This window comes from Hyperolius riggenbachi, chromosome 4 (genome assembly GCF_040937935.1).
Source record: "Hyperolius riggenbachi isolate aHypRig1 chromosome 4, aHypRig1.pri, whole genome shotgun sequence".
Classification (NCBI taxonomy): Eukaryota; Metazoa; Chordata; class Amphibia; order Anura; family Hyperoliidae; genus Hyperolius; species Hyperolius riggenbachi.
This window is the reverse complement of record NC_090649.1, coordinates 8095693-8112996: the sequence shown is the minus strand read 5'-3', so window position 1 is coordinate 8112996 and position 17304 is coordinate 8095693. Positions and strand designations below refer to the sequence as shown.

At 45.2% G+C, this 17304-nt stretch overlaps 35 non-coding genes across 35 annotated transcripts; all 35 read left to right on the top strand.

The window, feature by feature from the left end:
- Positions 1 to 165: 165 nt before the first annotated feature.
- On the top strand, positions 166 to 238 carry TRNAV-AAC (transfer RNA valine (anticodon AAC)). The gene has a single exon. It is a non-coding gene; the product is annotated as a tRNA-Val (tRNA).
- Positions 239 to 379: 141 nt separating this feature from the next.
- TRNAV-CAC (transfer RNA valine (anticodon CAC)) lies at positions 380 to 452 on the top strand. Its single transcript has one exon. It is a non-coding gene; the product is annotated as a tRNA-Val (tRNA).
- A 678-nt stretch (positions 453 to 1130) lies between these two features.
- On the top strand, positions 1131 to 1203 carry TRNAV-UAC (transfer RNA valine (anticodon UAC)). The gene has a single exon. It is a non-coding gene; the product is annotated as a tRNA-Val (tRNA).
- Positions 1204 to 1514: 311 nt separating this feature from the next.
- TRNAV-AAC (transfer RNA valine (anticodon AAC)) lies at positions 1515 to 1587 on the top strand. The gene has a single exon. It is a non-coding gene; the product is annotated as a tRNA-Val (tRNA).
- Positions 1588 to 1728: 141 nt separating this feature from the next.
- TRNAV-CAC (transfer RNA valine (anticodon CAC)) lies at positions 1729 to 1801 on the top strand. The gene has a single exon. It is a non-coding gene; the product is annotated as a tRNA-Val (tRNA).
- Positions 1802 to 2856: 1055 nt separating this feature from the next.
- On the top strand, positions 2857 to 2929 carry TRNAV-AAC (transfer RNA valine (anticodon AAC)). Its single transcript has one exon. It is a non-coding gene; the product is annotated as a tRNA-Val (tRNA).
- Positions 2930 to 3070: 141 nt separating this feature from the next.
- Positions 3071 to 3143, top strand: TRNAV-CAC (transfer RNA valine (anticodon CAC)). The gene has a single exon. It is a non-coding gene; the product is annotated as a tRNA-Val (tRNA).
- A 678-nt stretch (positions 3144 to 3821) lies between these two features.
- On the top strand, positions 3822 to 3894 carry TRNAV-UAC (transfer RNA valine (anticodon UAC)). Its single transcript has one exon. It is a non-coding gene; the product is annotated as a tRNA-Val (tRNA).
- A 311-nt stretch (positions 3895 to 4205) lies between these two features.
- On the top strand, positions 4206 to 4278 carry TRNAV-AAC (transfer RNA valine (anticodon AAC)). The gene has a single exon. It is a non-coding gene; the product is annotated as a tRNA-Val (tRNA).
- A 141-nt stretch (positions 4279 to 4419) lies between these two features.
- Positions 4420 to 4492, top strand: TRNAV-CAC (transfer RNA valine (anticodon CAC)). The gene has a single exon. It is a non-coding gene; the product is annotated as a tRNA-Val (tRNA).
- A 678-nt stretch (positions 4493 to 5170) lies between these two features.
- TRNAV-UAC (transfer RNA valine (anticodon UAC)) lies at positions 5171 to 5243 on the top strand. The gene has a single exon. It is a non-coding gene; the product is annotated as a tRNA-Val (tRNA).
- Positions 5244 to 5554: 311 nt separating this feature from the next.
- TRNAV-AAC (transfer RNA valine (anticodon AAC)) lies at positions 5555 to 5627 on the top strand. Its single transcript has one exon. It is a non-coding gene; the product is annotated as a tRNA-Val (tRNA).
- Positions 5628 to 5768: 141 nt separating this feature from the next.
- On the top strand, positions 5769 to 5841 carry TRNAV-CAC (transfer RNA valine (anticodon CAC)). The gene has a single exon. It is a non-coding gene; the product is annotated as a tRNA-Val (tRNA).
- Positions 5842 to 6519: 678 nt separating this feature from the next.
- TRNAV-UAC (transfer RNA valine (anticodon UAC)) lies at positions 6520 to 6592 on the top strand. The gene has a single exon. It is a non-coding gene; the product is annotated as a tRNA-Val (tRNA).
- A 525-nt stretch (positions 6593 to 7117) lies between these two features.
- TRNAV-CAC (transfer RNA valine (anticodon CAC)) lies at positions 7118 to 7190 on the top strand. Its single transcript has one exon. It is a non-coding gene; the product is annotated as a tRNA-Val (tRNA).
- A 1055-nt stretch (positions 7191 to 8245) lies between these two features.
- Positions 8246 to 8318, top strand: TRNAV-AAC (transfer RNA valine (anticodon AAC)). Its single transcript has one exon. It is a non-coding gene; the product is annotated as a tRNA-Val (tRNA).
- Positions 8319 to 8459: 141 nt separating this feature from the next.
- On the top strand, positions 8460 to 8532 carry TRNAV-CAC (transfer RNA valine (anticodon CAC)). The gene has a single exon. It is a non-coding gene; the product is annotated as a tRNA-Val (tRNA).
- A 678-nt stretch (positions 8533 to 9210) lies between these two features.
- Positions 9211 to 9283, top strand: TRNAV-UAC (transfer RNA valine (anticodon UAC)). The gene has a single exon. It is a non-coding gene; the product is annotated as a tRNA-Val (tRNA).
- A 311-nt stretch (positions 9284 to 9594) lies between these two features.
- Positions 9595 to 9667, top strand: TRNAV-AAC (transfer RNA valine (anticodon AAC)). Its single transcript has one exon. It is a non-coding gene; the product is annotated as a tRNA-Val (tRNA).
- Positions 9668 to 9808: 141 nt separating this feature from the next.
- Positions 9809 to 9881, top strand: TRNAV-CAC (transfer RNA valine (anticodon CAC)). The gene has a single exon. It is a non-coding gene; the product is annotated as a tRNA-Val (tRNA).
- Positions 9882 to 10559: 678 nt separating this feature from the next.
- On the top strand, positions 10560 to 10632 carry TRNAV-UAC (transfer RNA valine (anticodon UAC)). The gene has a single exon. It is a non-coding gene; the product is annotated as a tRNA-Val (tRNA).
- Positions 10633 to 10943: 311 nt separating this feature from the next.
- TRNAV-AAC (transfer RNA valine (anticodon AAC)) lies at positions 10944 to 11016 on the top strand. Its single transcript has one exon. It is a non-coding gene; the product is annotated as a tRNA-Val (tRNA).
- Positions 11017 to 11157: 141 nt separating this feature from the next.
- TRNAV-CAC (transfer RNA valine (anticodon CAC)) lies at positions 11158 to 11230 on the top strand. Its single transcript has one exon. It is a non-coding gene; the product is annotated as a tRNA-Val (tRNA).
- A 678-nt stretch (positions 11231 to 11908) lies between these two features.
- Positions 11909 to 11981, top strand: TRNAV-UAC (transfer RNA valine (anticodon UAC)). The gene has a single exon. It is a non-coding gene; the product is annotated as a tRNA-Val (tRNA).
- Positions 11982 to 12292: 311 nt separating this feature from the next.
- TRNAV-AAC (transfer RNA valine (anticodon AAC)) lies at positions 12293 to 12365 on the top strand. The gene has a single exon. It is a non-coding gene; the product is annotated as a tRNA-Val (tRNA).
- A 141-nt stretch (positions 12366 to 12506) lies between these two features.
- On the top strand, positions 12507 to 12579 carry TRNAV-CAC (transfer RNA valine (anticodon CAC)). Its single transcript has one exon. It is a non-coding gene; the product is annotated as a tRNA-Val (tRNA).
- Positions 12580 to 13257: 678 nt separating this feature from the next.
- On the top strand, positions 13258 to 13330 carry TRNAV-UAC (transfer RNA valine (anticodon UAC)). Its single transcript has one exon. It is a non-coding gene; the product is annotated as a tRNA-Val (tRNA).
- A 311-nt stretch (positions 13331 to 13641) lies between these two features.
- Positions 13642 to 13714, top strand: TRNAV-AAC (transfer RNA valine (anticodon AAC)). The gene has a single exon. It is a non-coding gene; the product is annotated as a tRNA-Val (tRNA).
- Positions 13715 to 13855: 141 nt separating this feature from the next.
- Positions 13856 to 13928, top strand: TRNAV-CAC (transfer RNA valine (anticodon CAC)). The gene has a single exon. It is a non-coding gene; the product is annotated as a tRNA-Val (tRNA).
- Positions 13929 to 14606: 678 nt separating this feature from the next.
- Positions 14607 to 14679, top strand: TRNAV-UAC (transfer RNA valine (anticodon UAC)). The gene has a single exon. It is a non-coding gene; the product is annotated as a tRNA-Val (tRNA).
- Positions 14680 to 14990: 311 nt separating this feature from the next.
- On the top strand, positions 14991 to 15063 carry TRNAV-AAC (transfer RNA valine (anticodon AAC)). Its single transcript has one exon. It is a non-coding gene; the product is annotated as a tRNA-Val (tRNA).
- A 141-nt stretch (positions 15064 to 15204) lies between these two features.
- Positions 15205 to 15277, top strand: TRNAV-CAC (transfer RNA valine (anticodon CAC)). Its single transcript has one exon. It is a non-coding gene; the product is annotated as a tRNA-Val (tRNA).
- Positions 15278 to 15955: 678 nt separating this feature from the next.
- On the top strand, positions 15956 to 16028 carry TRNAV-UAC (transfer RNA valine (anticodon UAC)). Its single transcript has one exon. It is a non-coding gene; the product is annotated as a tRNA-Val (tRNA).
- A 311-nt stretch (positions 16029 to 16339) lies between these two features.
- TRNAV-AAC (transfer RNA valine (anticodon AAC)) lies at positions 16340 to 16412 on the top strand. The gene has a single exon. It is a non-coding gene; the product is annotated as a tRNA-Val (tRNA).
- A 141-nt stretch (positions 16413 to 16553) lies between these two features.
- TRNAV-CAC (transfer RNA valine (anticodon CAC)) lies at positions 16554 to 16626 on the top strand. Its single transcript has one exon. It is a non-coding gene; the product is annotated as a tRNA-Val (tRNA).
- The last annotated feature ends 678 nt before the right edge of the window (positions 16627 to 17304 follow it).

The window sequence follows — 17304 nt, the reverse complement described above, 5'->3', positions numbered from 1 at the left end:
TTAGTCCAAAGTAGCGTGTTAGCTTGATCAGGACAGATGTGGATCCTAGTTGTTGCGTGTGGTTAAAATGAGCTGCGTGTGGTTAAAATGAGCTGCACGTGGTTAAAACAAGCTTTGCTTGGGTAAAATGAGCCGCTTGTGGGTACACCCTGAGAAGTGTAGGTGGTTTCTGTAGTGTAGTGGTTATCACGTTCGCCTAACACGCGAAAGGTCCCCAGTTCGAAACTGGGCAGAAACATGGCTTTTTCTCTGGTCTTCTTTCCTTTTCACGCAGGCTCCACTTACGCATGCATGAGTCTTTACCTGTCTGGCTTAATCATATTCATGAAAAGCTCTACTTTTCCTCTTTCGGGGCTCCAGGACAAGCAAGATGTGTCTGGTTTCTGTAGTGTAGTGGTTATCACGTTCGCCTCACACGCGAAAGGTCCCCGGTTTGAAACCGGGCAGAAACAGTGTCTACCTTTAACTTTTTGCCATCCAAAGCACTCCTCCTTCCCTTGCTCCATACGCTTGCAAGCTGGCCCTCAATGTGACTGGCCAGTGTCTTTTCTTCACTCACTTTCTCAGGCAACTGCTAATAGCCTCTTTCAGACTGCCTCTCAGCCATCCCTACATGCATATCCATCTAAGAGAGATCTAAAACTCAACTTGCAAAACACCAAGCTTTGTCTCTTTTCCTTCTCCCTAGATACTGCACTATCTAGAAGTAGAACTGTCCTACCACCTGCTTTGTAAGTTTATATTGCCTGGAATTTGCCTTTGACTCCAACCTCCCTTGTCTTCTTCCTATCCAGCCCTTCTCCAAGTACTGCCACTTTGGTTGCCGTCGCATCATCTGCAAAGTTCAGGCTTTCCCAGTAGTTAAGACTTATGATATTTTGCTGCATGCCATGGTTGTCTTTCCCCTCCCCACCTTTCTATTCCCGAATGCCTTTTTTTTTACTCAAGCATACTGTATTGACCTAAGCCCAACATTTTAGATGTTGTTACCTCTCATAGCTACTTTATTGCTCCCTTTCTCATGTGGAAGGTTCTTTTGAGTATTAGTTCCCAATATGCCAGTTGTCTATGTTCCTATGCGAGCACTGCTTTCTTCTTGGTAGCAAAATTGCAATCAGTCTCCACCGGAGGTTTCTGTAGTGTAGTGGTTATCACGTTTGCTTTACACGCAAAAGGTCCCCAGCTCGAAACTGGGCAGAAACAGCGATGCTTTTTGTTCCATAAAGTGGTCTATTCCCCTGCTTTCTAAAGAAGATTTTTGGCCTCCAATGCTAGCTGCACCTTGACAAAACTCACATTAGTCTGCCTACTCCTCTTGATCCAGTTGTCTCCAAGCAAAAGAGCTGGAGTTAGTCCAAAGTAGCGTGTTAGCTTGATCAGGACAGATGTGGATCCTAGTTGTTGCGTGTGGTTAAAATGAGCTGCGTGTGGTTAAAATGAGCTGCACGTGGTTAAAACAAGCTTTGCTTGGGTAAAATGAGCCGCTTGTGGGTACACCCTGAGAAGTGTAGGTGGTTTCTGTAGTGTAGTGGTTATCACGTTTGCCTAACACGCGAAAGGTCCCCAGTTCGCAACTGGGCAGAAACATGGCTTTTTCTCTGGTCTTCTTTCCTTTTCACGCAGGCTCCACTTACGCATGCATGAGTCTTTACCTGTCTGGCTTAATCATATTCATGAAAAGCTCTACTTTTCCTCTTTTGGAGCTCCAGGACAAGCAAGAAGTGTCTGGTTTCTGTAGTGTAGTGGTTATCACGTTCGCCTCACACGCGAAAGGTCCCCGGTTTGAAACCGGGCAGAAACAGTGTCTACCTTTAACTTTTTGCCATCCAAAGCACTCCTCCTTCCCTTGCTCCATACGCTTGCAAGCTGGCCCTCAATGTGACTGGCCAGTGTCTTTTCTTCACTCACTTTCTCAGGCAACTGCTAATAGCCTCTTTCAGACTGCCTCTCAGCCATCCCTACATGCATATCCATCTAAGAGAGATCTAAAACTCAACTTGCAAAACACCAAGCTTTGTCTCTTTTCCTTCTCCCTAGATACTGCACTATCTAGAAGTAGAACTGTCCTATCACCTGCTTTGTAAGTTTATATTGCCTGGAATTTGCCTTTGACTCCAACCTCCCTTGTCTTCTTCCTATCCAGCCCTTCTCCAAGTACTGCCACTTTGGTTGCCGTCGCATCATCTGCAAAGTTCAGGCTTTCCCAGTAGTTAAGAAGACTTATGATATTTTGCTGCATGCCATGGTTGTCTTTCCCCTCCGCACCTTTCTATTCCCGAATGCCTTTTTTTTTACTCAAGCATACTCTATTGACCTAAGCCCAACATTTTAGATGTTGTTACCTCTCATAGCTACTTTATTGCTCCCTTTCTCATGTGGAAGGTTCTTTTGAGTATTAGTTCCCAATATGCCAGTTGTCTATGTTCCTATGCGAGCACTGCTTTCTTCTTGGTAGCAAAATTGCAATCAGTTTCCACCGGAGGTTTCTGTAGTGTAGTGGTTATCACGTTTGCTTAGGTCCCCAGCTCGAAACTGGGCAGAAACAGCGATGCTTTTTGTTCCATAAAGTGGTCTATTCCCCTCCTTTCTAAAGAAGATTTTTGGCCTCCAATGCTAGCTGCACCTTGACAAAACTCACATTAGTCTGCCTACTCCTCTTGATCCAGTTGTCTCCAAGCAAAAGAGCTGGAGTTAGTCCAAAGTAGCGTGTTAGCTTGATCAGGACAGATGTGGATCCTAGTTGTTGCGTGTGGTTAAAATGAGCTGCGTGTGGTTAAAATGAGCTGCACGTGGTTAAAACAAGCTTTGCTTGGGTAAAATGAGCCGCTTGTGGGTACACCCTGAGAAGTGTAGGTGGTTTCTGTAGTGTAGTGGTTATTACGTTTGCCTAACACGCGAAAGGTCCCCAGTTCGAAACTGGGCAGAAACATGGCTTTTTCTCTGGTCTTCTTTCCTTTTCACGCAGGCTCCACTTACGCATGCATGAGTCTTTACCTGTCTGGCTTAATCATATTCATGAAAAGCTCTACTTTTCCTCTTTCGGGGCTCCAGAACAAGCAAGAAGTGTCTGGTTTCTGTAGTGTAGTGGTTATCACGTTCGCCTCACACGCGAAAGGTCCACGTTTCGAAACTGGGCAGAAACAGTGTCTACCTTTAACTTTTTGCCATCCAAAGCACTCCTCCTTCCCTTGCTCCATACGCTTGCAAGCTGGCCCTCAATGTGACTGGCCAGTGTCTTTTCTTCACTCACTTTCTCAGGCAACTGCTAATAGCCTCTTTCAGACTGCCTCTCAGCCATCCCTACATGCATATCCATCTAAGAGAGATCTAAAACTCAACTTGCAAAACACCAAGCTTTGTCTCTTTTCCTTCTCCCTAGATACTGCACTATCTAGAAGTAGAACTGTCCTACCACCTGCTTTGTAAGTTTATATTGCCTGGAATTTGCCTTTGACTCCAACCTCCCTTGTCTTCTTCCTATCCAGCCCTTCTCCAAGTACTGCCACTTTGGTTGCCGTCGCATCATCTGCAAAGTTCAGGCTTTCCCAGTAGTTAAGACTTATGATATTTTGCTGCATGCCATGGTTGTCTTTCCCCTCCCCACCTTTCTATTCCCGAATGCCTTTTTTTTTACTCAAGCATACTCTATTGACCTAAGCCCAACATTTTAGATGTTGTTACCTCTCATAGCTACTTTATTGCTCCCTTTCTCATGTGGAAGGTTCTTTTGAGTATTAGTTCCCAATATGCCAGTTGTCTATGTTCCTATGCGAGCACTGCTTTCTTCTTGGTAGCAAAATTGCAATCAGTTTCCACCGGAGGTTTCTGTAGTGTAGTGGTTATCACGTTTCCTTTACACGCAAAAGGTCCCCAGCTCGAAACTGGGCAGAAACAGCGATGCTTTTTGTTCCATAAAGTGGTCTATTCCCCTCCTTTCTAAAGAAGATTTTTGGCCTCCAATGCTAGCTGCACCTTGACAAAACTCACATTAGTCTGCCTACTCCTCTTGATCCAGTTGTCTCCAAGCAAAAGAGCTGGAGTTAGTCCAAAGTAGCGTGTTAGCTTGATCAGGACAGATGTGGATCCTAGTTGTTGCGTGTGGTTAAAATGAGCTGCGTGTGGTTAAAATGAGCTGCACGTGGTTAAAACAAGCTTTGCTTGGGTAAAATGAGCCGCTTGTGGGTACACCCTGAGAAGTGTAGGTGGTTTCTGTAGTGTAGTGGTTATCACGTTCGCCTAACACGCGAAAGGTCCCCAGTTCAAAACTGGGCAGAAACATGGCTTTTTCTCTGGTCTTCTTTCCTTTTCACGCAGGCTCCACTTACGCATGCATGAGTCTTTACCTGTCTGGCTTAATCATATTCATGAAAAGCTCTACTTTTCCTCTTTCGGGGCTCCAGGACAAGCAAGAAGTGTCTGGTTTCTGTAGTGTAGTGGTTATCACGTTCGCCTCACACGCGAAAGGTCCCCGGTTCGAAACCGGGCAGAAACAGTGTCTACCTTTAACTTTTTGCCATCCAAAGCACTCCTCCTTCCCTTGCTCCATACGCTTGCAAGCTGGCCCTCAATGTGACTGGCCAGTGTCTTTTCTTCACTCACTTTCTCAGGCAACTGCTAATAGCCTCTTTCAGACTGCCTCTCAGCCATCCCTACATGCATATCCATCTAAGAGAGATCTAAAACTCAACTTGCAAAACACCAAGCTTTGTCTCTTTTCCTTCTCCCTAGATACTGCACTATGTAGAAGTAGAACTGTCCTACCACCTGCTTTGTAAGTTTATATTGCCTGGAATTTGCCTTTGACTCCAACCTCCCTTGTCTTCTTCCTATCCAGCCCTTCTCCAAGTACTGCCACTTTGGTTGCCGTCGCATCATCTGCAAAGTTCAGGCTTTCCCAGTAGTTAAGACTTATGATATTTTGCTGCATGCCATGGTTGTCTTTCCCCTCCCCACCTTTCTATTCCCGAATGCCTTTTTTTTTACTCAAGCATACTCTATTGACCTAAGCCCAACATTTTAGATGTTGTTACCTCTCATAGCTACTTTATTGCTCCCTTTCTCATGTGGAAGGTTCTTTTGAGTATTAGTTCCCAATATGCCAGTTGTCTATGTTCCTATGCGAGCACTGCTTTCTTCTTGGTAGCAAAATTGCAATCAGTTTCCACCGGAGGTTTCTGTAGTGTAGTGGTTATCACGTTTGCTTTACACGCAAAAGGTCCCCAGCTCGAAACTGGGCAGAAACAGCGATGCTTTTTGTTCCATAAAGTGGTCTATTCCCCTCCTTTCTAAAGAAGATTTTTGGCCTCCAATGCTAGCTGCACCTTGACAAAACTCACATTAGTCTGCCTACTCCTCTTGATCCAGTTGTCTCCAAGCAAAAGAGCTGGAGTTAGTCCAAAGTAGCGTGTTAGCTTGATCAGGACAGATGTGGATCCTAGTTGTTGCGTGTGGTTAAAATGAGCTGCGTGTGGTTAAAATGAGCTGCACGTGGTTAAAACAAGCTTTGCTTGGGTAAAATGAGCCGCTTGTGGGTACACCCTGAGAAGTGTAGGTGGTTTCTGTAGTGTAGTGGTTATCACGTTCGCCTAACACGCGAAAGGTCCCCAGTTCGAAACTGGGCAGAAACATGGCTTTTTCTCTGGTCTTCTTTCCTTTTCACGCAGGCTCCACTTACGCATGCATGAGTCTTTACCTGTCTGGCTTAATCATATTCATGAAAAGCTCTACTTTTCCTCTTTCGGGGCTCCAGGACAAGCAAGATGTGTCTGGTTTCTGTAGTGTAGTGGTTATCACGTTCGCCTCACACGCGAAAGGTCCCCGGTTTGAAACCGGGCAGAAACAGTGTCTACCTTTAACTTTTTGCCATCCAAAGCACTCCTCCTTCCCTTGCTCCATACGCTTGCAAGCTGGCCCTCAATGTGACTGGCCAGTGTCTTTTCTTCACTCACTTTCTCAGGCAACTGCTAATAGCCTCTTTCAGACTGCCTCTCAGCCATCCCTACATGCATATCCATCTAAGAGAGATCTAAAACTCAACTTGCAAAACACCAAGCTTTGTCTCTTTTCCTTCTCCCTAGATACTGCACTATCTAGAAGTAGAACTGTCCTACCACCTGCTTTGTAAGTTTATATTGCCTGGAATTTGCCTTTGACTCCAACCTCCCTTGTCTTCTTCCTATCCAGCCCTTCTCCAAGTACTGCCACTTTGGTTGCCGTCGCATCATCTGCAAAGTTCAGGCTTTCCCAGTAGTTAAGACTTATGATATTTTGCTGCATGCCATGGTTGTCTTTCCCCTCCCCACCTTTCTATTCCCGAATGCCTTTTTTTTTACTCAAGCATACTCTATTGACCTAAGCCCAACATTTTAGATGTTGTTACCTCTCATAGCTACTTTATTGCTCCCTTTCTCATGTGGAAGGTTCTTTTGAGTATTAGTTCCCAATATGCCAGTTGTCTATGTTCCTATGCGAGCACTGCTTTCTTCTTGGTAGCAAAATTGCAATCAGTTTCCACCGGAGGTTTCTGTAGTGTAGTGGTTATCACGTTTGCTTTACACGCAAAAGGTCCCCAGCTCGAAACTGGGCAGAAACAGCGATGCTTTTTGTTCCATAAAGTGGTCTATTCCCCTGCTTTCTAAAGAAGATTTTTGGCCTCCAATGCTAGCTGCACCTTGACAAAACTCACATTAGTCTGCCTACTCCTCTTGATCCAGTTGTCTCCAAGCAAAAGAGCTGGAGTTAGTCCAAAGTAGCGTGTTAGCTTGATCAGGACAGATGTGGATCCTAGTTGTTGCGTGTGGTTAAAATGAGCTGCGTGTGGTTAAAATGAGCTGCACGTGGTTAAAACAAGCTTTGCTTGGGTAAAATGAGCCGCTTGTGGGTACACCCTGAGAAGTGTAGGTGGTTTCTGTAGTGTAGTGGTTATCTCGTTTGCCTAACACGCGAAAGGTCCCCAGTTCGCAACTGGGCAGAAACATGGCTTTTTCTCTGGTCTTCTTTCCTTTTCACGCAGGCTCCACTTACGCATGCATGAGTCTTTACCTGTCTGGCTTAATCATATTCATGAAAAGCTCTACTTTTCCTCTTTTGGAGCTCCAGGACAAGCAAGAAGTGTCTGGTTTCTGTAGTGTAGTGGTTATCACGTTCGCCTCACACGCGAAAGGTCCCCGGTTTGAAACCGGGCAGAAACAGTGTCTACCTTTAACTTTTTGCCATCCAAAGCACTCCTCCTTCCCTTGCTCCATACGCTTGCAAGCTGGCCCTCAATGTGACTGGCCAGTGTCTTTTCTTCACTCACTTTCTCAGGCAACTGCTAATAGCCTCTTTCAGACTGCCTCTCAGCCATCCCTACATGCATATCCATCTAAGAGAGATCTAAAACTCAACTTGCAAAACACCAAGCTTTGTCTCTTTTCCTTCTCCCTAGATACTGCACTATCTAGAAGTAGAACTGTCCTATCACCTGCTTTGTAAGTTTATATTGCCTGGAATTTGCCTTTGACTCCAACCTCCCTTGTCTTCTTCCTATCCAGCCCTTCTCCAAGTACTGCCACTTTGGTTGCCGTCGCATCATCTGCAAAGTTCAGGCTTTCCCAGTAGTTAAGAAGACTTATGATATTTTGCTGCATGCCATGGTTGTCTTTCCCCTCCGCACCTTTCTATTCCCGAATGCCTTTTTTTTTACTCAAGCATACTCTATTGACCTAAGCCCAACATTTTAGATGTTGTTACCTCTCATAGCTACTTTATTGCTCCCTTTCTCATGTGGAAGGTTCTTTTGAGTATTAGTTCCCAATATGCCAGTTGTCTATGTTCCTATGCGAGCACTGCTTTCTTCTTGGTAGCAAAATTGCAATCAGTTTCCACCGGAGGTTTCTGTAGTGTAGTGGTTATCACGTTTGCTTAGGTCCCCAGCTCGAAACTGGGCAGAAACAGCGATGCTTTTTGTTCCATAAAGTGGTCTATTCCCCTCCTTTCTAAAGAAGATTTTTGGCCTCCAATGCTAGCTGCACCTTGACAAAACTCACATTAGTCTGCCTACTCCTCTTGATCCAGTTGTCTCCAAGCAAAAGAGCTGGAGTTAGTCCAAAGTAGCGTGTTAGCTTGATCAGGACAGATGTGGATCCTAGTTGTTGCGTGTGGTTAAAATGAGCTGCGTGTGGTTAAAATGAGCTGCACGTGGTTAAAACAAGCTTTGCTTGGGTAAAATGAGCCGCTTGTGGGTACACCCTGAGAAGTGTAGGTGGTTTCTGTAGTGTAGTGGTTATCACGTTTGCCTAACACGCGAAAGGTCCCCAGTTCGAAACTGGGCAGAAACATGGCTTTTTCTCTGGTCTTCTTTCCTTTTCACGCAGGCTCCACTTACGCATGCATGAGTCTTTACCTGTCTGGCTTAATCATATTCATGAAAAGCTCTACTTTTCCTCTTTCGGGGCTCCAGAACAAGCAAGAAGTGTCTGGTTTCTGTAGTGTAGTGGTTATCACGTTCGCCTCACACGCGAAAGGTCCACGTTTCGAAACTGGGCAGAAACAGTGTCTACCTTTAACTTTTTGCCATCCAAAGCACTCCTCCTTCCCTTGCTCCATACGCTTGCAAGCTGGCCCTCAATGTGACTGGCCAGTGTCTTTTCTTCACTCACTTTCTCAGGCAACTGCTAATAGCCTCTTTCAGACTGCCTCTCAGCCATCCCTACATGCATATCCATCTAAGAGAGATCTAAAACTCAACTTGCAAAACACCAAGCTTTGTCTCTTTTCCTTCTCCCTAGATACTGCACTATCTAGAAGTAGAACTGTCCTACCACCTGCTTTGTAAGTTTATATTGCCTGGAATTTGCCTTTGACTCCAACCTCCCTTGTCTTCTTCCTATCCAGCCCTTCTCCAAGTACTGCCACTTTGGTTGCGGTCGCATCATCTGCAAAGTTCAGGCTTTCCCAGTAGTTAAGACTTATGATATTTTGCTGCATGCCATGGTTGTCTTTCCCCTCCCCACCTTTCTATTCCCGAATGCCTTTTTTTTTACTCAAGCATACTCTATTGACCTAAGCCCAACATTTTAGATGTTGTTACCTCTCATAGCTACTTTATTGCTCCCTTTCTCATGTGGAAGGTTCTTTTGAGTATTAGTTCCCAATATGCCAGTTGTCTATGTTCCTATGCGAGCACTGCTTTCTTCTTGGTAGCAAAATTGCAATCAGTTTCCACCGGAGGTTTCTGTAGTGTAGTGGTTATCACGTTTGCTTTACACGCAAAAGGTCCCCAGCTCGAAACTGGGCAGAAACAGCGATGCTTTTTGTTCCATAAAGTGGTCTATTCCCCTCCTTTCTAAAGAAGATTTTTGGCCTCCAATGCTAGCTGCACCTTGACAAAACTCACATTAGTCTGCCTACTCCTCTTGATCCAGTTGTCTCCAAGCAAAAGAGCTGGAGTTAGTCCAAAGTAGCGTGTTAGCTTGATCAGGACAGATGTGGATCCTAGTTGTTGCGTGTGGTTAAAATGAGCTGCGTGTGGTTAAAATGAGCTGCACGTGGTTAAAACAAGCTTTGCTTGGGTAAAATGAGCCGCTTGTGGGTACACCCTGAGAAGTGTAGGTGGTTTCTGTAGTGTAGTGGTTATCACGTTCGCCTAACACGCGAAAGGTCCCCAGTTCGAAACTGGGCAGAAACATGGCTTTTTCTCTGGTCTTCTTTCCTTTTCCCGCAGGCTCCACTTACGCATGCATGAGTCTTTACCTGTCTGGCTTAATCATATTCATGAAAAGCTCTACTTTTCCTCTTTCGGGGCTCCAGGACAAGCAAGAAGTGTCTGGTTTCTGTAGTGTAGTGGTTATCACGTTCGCCTCACACGCGAAAGGTCCCCGGTTCGAAACCGGGCAGAAACAGTGTCTACCTTTAACTTTTTGCCATCCAAAGCACTCCTCCTTCCCTTGCTCCATACGCTTGCAAGCTGGCCCTCAATGTGACTGGCCAGTGTCTTTTCTTCACTCACTTTCTCAGGCAACTGCTAATAGCCTCTTTCAGACTGCCTCTCAGCCATCCCTACATGCATATCCATCTAAGAGAGATCTAAAACTCAACTTGCAAAACACCAAGCTTTGTCTCTTTTCCTTCTCCCTAGATACTGCACTATCTAGAAGTAGAACTGTCCTACCACCTGCTTTGTAAGTTTATATTGCCTGGAATTTGCCTTTGACTCCAACCTCCCTTGTCTTCTTCCTATCCAGCCCTTCTCCAAGTACTGCCACTTTGGTTGCCGTCGCATCATCTGCAAAGTTCAGGCTTTCCCAGTAGTTAAGACTTATGATATTTTGCTGCATGCCATGGTTGTCTTTCCCCTCCCCACCTTTCTATTCCCGAATGCCTTTTTTTTTACTCAAGCATACTCTATTGACCTAAGCCCAACATTTTAGATGTTGTTACCTCTCATAGCTACTTTATTGCTCCCTTTCTCATGTGGAAGGTTCTTTTGAGTATTAGTTCCCAATATGCCAGTTGTCTATGTTCCTATGCGAGCACTGCTTTCTTCTTGGTAGCAAAATTGCAATCAGTTTCCACCGGAGGTTTCTGTAGTGTAGTGGTTATCACGTTTGCTTTACACGCAAAAGGTCCCCAGCTCGAAACTGGGCAGAAACAGCGATGCTTTTTGTTCCATAAAGTGGTCTATTCCCCTCCTTTCTAAAGAAGATTTTTGGCCTCCAATGCTAGCTGCACCTTGACAAAACTCACATTAGTCTGCCTACTCCTCTTGATCCAGTTGTCTCCAAGCAAAAGAGCTGGAGTTAGTCCAAAGTAGCGTGTTAGCTTGATCAGGACAGATGTGGATCCTAGTTGTTGCGTGTGGTTAAAATGAGCTGCGTGTGGTTAAAATGAGCTGCACGTGGTTAAAACAAGCTTTGCTTGGGTAAAATGAGCCGCTTGTGGGTACACCCTGAGAAGTGTAGGTGGTTTCTGTAGTGTAGTGGTTATCACGTTCGCCTAACACGCGAAAGGTCCCCAGTTCGAAACTGGGCAGAAACATGGCTTTTTCTCTGGTCTTCTTTCCTTTTCACGCAGGCTCCACTTACGCATGCATGAGTCTTTACCTGTCTGGCTTAATCATATTCATGAAAAGCTCTACTTTTCCTCTTTCGGGGCTCCAGGACAAGCAAGAAGTGTCTGGTTTCTGTAGTGTAGTGGTTATCACATTCGCCTCACACGCGAAAGGTCCCCGGTTTGAAACCGGGCAGAAACAGTGTCTACCTTTAACTTTTTGCCATCCAAAGCACTCCTCCTTCCCTTGCTCCATACGCTTGCAAGCTGGCCCTCAATGTGACTGGCCAGTGTATTTTCTTCACTCACTTTCTCAGGCAACTGCTAATAGCCTCTTTCAGACTGCCTCTCAGCCATCCCTACATGCATATCCATCTAAGAGAGATCTAAAACTCAACTTGCAAAACACCAAGCTTTGTCTCTTTTCCTTCTCCCTAGATACTGCACTATCTAGAAGTAGAACTGTCCTACCACCTGCTTTGTAAGTTTATATTGCCTGGAATTTGCCTTTGACTCCAACCTCCCTTGTCTTCTTCCTATCCAGCCCTTCTCCAAGTACTGCCACTTTGGTTGCCGTCGCATCATCTGCAAAGTTCAGGCTTTCCCAGTAGTTAAGACTTATGATATTTTGCTGCATGCCATGGTTGTCTTTCCCCTCCCCACCTTTCTATTCCCGAATGCCTTTTTTTTTACTCAAGCATACTCTATTGACCTAAGCCCAACATTTTAGATGTTGTTACCTCTCATAGCTACTTTATTGCTCCCTTTCTCATGTGGAAGGTTCTTTTGAGTATTAGTTCCCAATATGCCAGTTGTCTATGTTCCTATGCGAGCACTGCTTTCTTCTTGGTAGCAAAATTGCAATCAGTTTCCACCGGAGGTTTCTGTAGTGTAGTGGTTATCACGTTTGCTTTACACGCAAAAGGTCCCCAGCTCGAAACTGGGCAGAAACAGCGATGCTTTTTGTTCCATAAAGTGGTCTATTCCCCTCCTTTCTAAAGAAGATTTTTGGCCTCCAATGCTAGCTGCACCTTGACAAAACTCACATTAGTCTGCCTACTCCTCTTGATCCAGTTGTCTCCAAGCAAAAGAGCTGGAGTTAGTCCAAAGTAGCGTGTTAGCTTGATCAGGACAGATGTGGATCCTAGTTGTTGCGTGTGGTTAAAATGAGCTGCGTGTGGTTAAAATGAGCTGCACGTGGTTAAAACAAGCTTTGCTTGGGTAAAATGAGCCGCTTGTGGGTACACCCTGAGAAGTGTAGGTGGTTTCTGTAGTGTAGTGGTTATCACGTTCGCCTAACACGCGAAAGGTCCCCAGTTCGAAACTGGGCAGAAACATGGCTTTTTCTCTGGTCTTCTTTCCTTTTCACGCAGGCTCCACTTACGCATGCATGAGTCTTTACCTGTCTGGCTTAATCATATTCATGAAAAGCTCTACTTTTCCTCTTTCGGGGCTCCAGGACAAGCAAGAAGTGTCTGGTTTCTGTAGTGTAGTGGTTATCACATTCGCCTCACACGCGAAAGGTCCCCGGTTCGAAACCGGGCAGAAACAGTGTCTACCTTTAACTTTTTGCCATCCAAAGCACTCCTCCTTCCCTTGCTCCATACGCTTGCAAGCTGGCCCTCAATGTGACTGGCCAGTGTCTTTTCTTCACTCACTTTCTCAGGCAACTGCTAATAGCCTCTTTCAGACTGCCTCTCAGCCATCCCTACATGCATATCCATCTAAGAGAGATCTAAAACTCAACTTGCAAAACACCAAGCTTTGTCTCTTTTCCTTCTCCCTAGATACTGCACTATCTAGAAGTAGAACTGTCCTACCACCTGCTTTGTAAGTTTATATTGCCTGGAATTTGCCTTTGACTCCAACCTCCCTTGTCTTCTTCCTATCCAGCCCTTCTCCAAGTACTGCCACTTTGGTTGCCGTCGCATCATCTGCAAAGTTCAGGCTTTCCCAGTAGTTAAGACTTATGATATTTTGCTGCATGCCATGGTTGTCTTTCCCCTCCCCACCTTTCTATTCCCGAATGCCTTTTTTTTTACTCAAGCATACTCTATTGACCTAAGCCCAACATTTTAGATGTTGTTACCTCTCATAGCTACTTTATTGCTCCCTTTCTCATGTGGAAGGTTCTTTTGAGTATTAGTTCCCAATATGCCAGTTGTCTATGTTCCTATGCGAGCACTGCTTTCTTCTTGGTAGCAAAATTGCAATCAGTTTCCACCGGAGGTTTCTGTAGTGTAGTGGTTATCACGTTTGCTTTACACGCAAAAGGTCCCCAGCTCGAAACTGGGCAGAAACAGCGATGCTTTTTGTTCCATAAAGTGGTCTATTCCCCTCCTTTCAAAAGAAGATTTTTGGCCTCCAATGCTAGCTGCACCTTGACAAAACTCACATTAGTCTGCCTACTCCTCTTGATCCAGTTGTCTCCAAGCAAAAGAGCTGGAGTTAGTCCAAAGTAGCGTGTTAGCTTGATCAGGACAGATGTGGATCCTAGTTGTTGCGTGTGGTTAAAATGAGCTGCGTGTGGTTAAAATGAGCTGCACGTGGTTAAAACAAGCTTTGCTTGGGTAAAATGAGCCGCTTGTGGGTACACCCTGAGAAGTGTAGGTGGTTTCTGTAGTGTAGTGGTTATCACGTTCGCCTAACACGCGAAAGGTCCCCAGTTCGAAACTGGGCAGAAACATGGCTTTTTCTCTGGTCTTCTTTCCTTTTCACGCAGGCTCCACTTACGCATGCATGAGTCTTTACCTGTCTGGCTTAATCATATTCATGAAAAGCTCTACTTTTCCTCTTTCGGGGCTCCAGGACAAGCAAGAAGTGTCTGGTTTCTGTAGTGTAGTGGTTATCACATTCGCCTCACACGCGAAAGGTCCCCGGTTCGAAACCGGGCAGAAACAGTGTCTACCTTTAACTTTTTGCCATCCAAAGCACTCCTCCTTCCCTTGCTCCATACGCTTGCAAGCTGGCCCTCAATGTGACTGGCCAGTGTCTTTTCTTCACTCACTTTCTCAGGCAACTGCTAATAGCCTCTTTCAGACTGCCTCTCAGCCATCCCTACATGCATATCCATCTAAGAGAGATCTAAAACTCAACTTGCAAAACACCAAGCTTTGTCTCTTTTCCTTCTCCCTAGATACTGCACTATGTAGAAGTAGAACTGTCCTACCACCTGCTTTGTAAGTTTATATTGCCTGGAATTTGCCTTTGACTCCAACCTCCCTTGTCTTCTTCCTATCCAGCCCTTCTCCAAGTACTGCCACTTTGGTTGCCGTCGCATCATCTGCAAAGTTCAGGCTTTCCCAGTAGTTAAGACTTATGATATTTTGCTGCATGCCATGGTTGTCTTTCCCCTCCCCACCTTTCTATTCCCGAATGCCTTTTTTTTTACTCAAGCATACTCTATTGACCTAAGCCCAACATTTTAGATGTTGTTACCTCTCATAGCTACTTTATTGCTCCCTTTCTCATGTGGAAGGTTCTTTTGAGTATTAGTTCCCAATATGCCAGTTGTCTATGTTCCTATGCGAGCACTGCTTTCTTCTTGGTAGCAAAATTGCAATCAGTTTCCACCGGAGGTTTCTGTAGTGTAGTGGTTATCACGTTTGCTTTACACGCAAAAGGTCCCCAGCTCGAAACTGGGCAGAAACAGCGATGCTTTTTGTTCCATAAAGTGGTCTATTCCCCTCCTTTCTAAAGAAGATTTTTGGCCTCCAATGCTAGCTGCACCTTGACAAAACTCACATTAGTCTGCCTACTCCTCTTGATCCAGTTGTCTCCAAGCAAAAGAGCTGGAGTTAGTCCAAAGTAGCGTGTTAGCTTGATCAGGACAGATGTGGATCCTAGTTGTTGCGTGTGGTTAAAATGAGCTGCGTGTGGTTAAAATGAGCTGCACGTGGTTAAAACAAGCTTTGCTTGGGTAAAATGAGCCGCTTGTGGGTACACCCTGAGAAGTGTAGGTGGTTTCTGTAGTGTAGTGGTTATCACGTTCGCCTAACACGCGAAAGGTCCCCAGTTCGAAACTGGGCAGAAACATGGCTTTTTCTCTGGTCTTCTTTCCTTTTCACGCAGGCTCCACTTACGCATGCATGAGTCTTTACCTGTCTGGCTTAATCATATTCATGAAAAGCTCTACTTTTCCTCTTTCGGGGCTCCAGGACAAGCAAGAAGTGTCTGGTTTCTGTAGTGTAGTGGTTATCACATTCGCCTCACACGCGAAAGGTCCCCGGTTTGAAACCGGGCAGAAACAGTGTCTACCTTTAACTTTTTGCCATCCAAAGCACTCCTCCTTCCCTTGCTCCATACGCTTGCAAGCTGGCCCTCAATGTGACTGGCCAGTGTATTTTCTTCACTCACTTTCTCAGGCAACTGCTAATAGCCTCTTTCAGACTGCCTCTCAGCCATCCCTACATGCATATCCATCTAAGAGAGATCTAAAACTCAACTTGCAAAACACCAAGCTTTGTCTCTTTTCCTTCTCCCTAGATACTGCACTATCTAGAAGTAGAACTGTCCTACCACCTGCTTTGTAAGTTTATATTGCCTGGAATTTGCCTTTGACTCCAACCTCCCTTGTCTTCTTCCTATCCAGCCCTTCTCCAAGTACTGCCACTTTGGTTGCCGTCGCATCATCTGCAAAGTTCAGGCTTTCCCAGTAGTTAAGACTTATGATATTTTGCTGCATGCCATGGTTGTCTTTCCCCTCCCCACCTTTCTATTCCCGAATGCCTTTTTTTTTACTCAAGCATACTCTATTGACCTAAGCCCAACATTTTAGATGTTGTTACCTCTCATAGCTACTTTATTGCTCCCTTTCTCATGTGGAAGGTTCTTTTGAGTATTAGTTCCCAATATGCCAGTTGTCTATGTTCCTATGCGAGCACTGCTTTCTTCTTGGTAGCAAAATTGCAATCAGTTTCCACCGGAGGTTTCTGTAGTGTAGTGGTTATCACGTTTGCTTTACACGCAAAAGGTCCCCAGCTCGAAACTGGGCAGAAACAGCGATGCTTTTTGTTCCATAAAGTGGTCTATTCCCCTCCTTTCTAAAGAAGATTTTTGGCCTCCAATGCTAGCTGCACCTTGACAAAACTCACATTAGTCTGCCTACTCCTCTTGATCCAGTTGTCTCCAAGCAAAAGAGCTGGAGTTAGTCCAAAGTAGCGTGTTAGCTTGATCAGGACAGATGTGGATCCTAGTTGTTGCGTGTGGTTAAAATGAGCTGCGTGTGGTTAAAATGAGCTGCACGTGGTTAAAACAAGCTTTGCTTGGGTAAAATGAGCCGCTTGTGGGTACACCCTGAGAAGTGTAGGTGGTTTCTGTAGTGTAGTGGTTATCACGTTCGCCTAACACGCAAAAGGTCCCCAGTTCGAAACTGGGCAGAAACATGGCTTTTTCTCTGGTCTTCTTTCCTTTTCACGCAGGCTCCACTTACGCATGCATGAGTCTTTACCTATCTGGCTTAATCATATTCATGAAAAGCTCTACTTTTCCTCTTTCGGGGCTCCAGGACAAGCAAGAAGTGTCTGGTTTCTGTAGTGTAGTGGTTATCACGTTCGCCTCACACGCGAAAGGTCCCCGGTTCGAAACCGGGCAGAAACAGTGTCTACCTTTAACTTTTTGCCATCCAAAGCACTCCTCCTTCCCTTGCTCCATACGCTTGCAAGCTGGCCCTCAATGTGACTGGCCAGTGTCTTTTCTTCACTCACTTTCTCAGGCAACTGCTAATAGCCTCTTTCAGACTGCCTCTCAGCCATCCCTACATGCATATCCATCTAAGAGAGATCTAAAACTCAACTTGCAAAACACCAAGCTTTGTCTCTTTTCCTTCTCCCTAGATACTGCACTATCTAGAAGTAGAACTGTCCTACCACCTGCTTTGTAAGTTTATATTGCCTGGAATTTGCCTTTGACTCCAACCTCCCTTGTCTTCTTCCTATCCAGCCCTTCTCCAAGTACTGCCACTTTGGTTGCCGTCGCATCATCTGCAAAGTTCAGGCTTTCCCAGTAGTTAAGACTTATGATATTTTGCTGCATGCCATGGTTGTCTTTCCCCTCCCCACCTTTCTATTCCCGAATGCCTTTTTTTTTACTCAAGCATACTCTATTGACCTAAGCCCAACATTTTAGATGTTGTTACCTCTCATAGCTACTTTATTGCTCCCTTTCTCATGTGGAAGGTTCTTTTGAGTATTAGTTCCCAATATGCCAGTTGTCTATGTTCCTATGCGAGCACTGCTTTCTTCTTGGTAGCAAAATTGCAATCAGTTTCCACCGGAG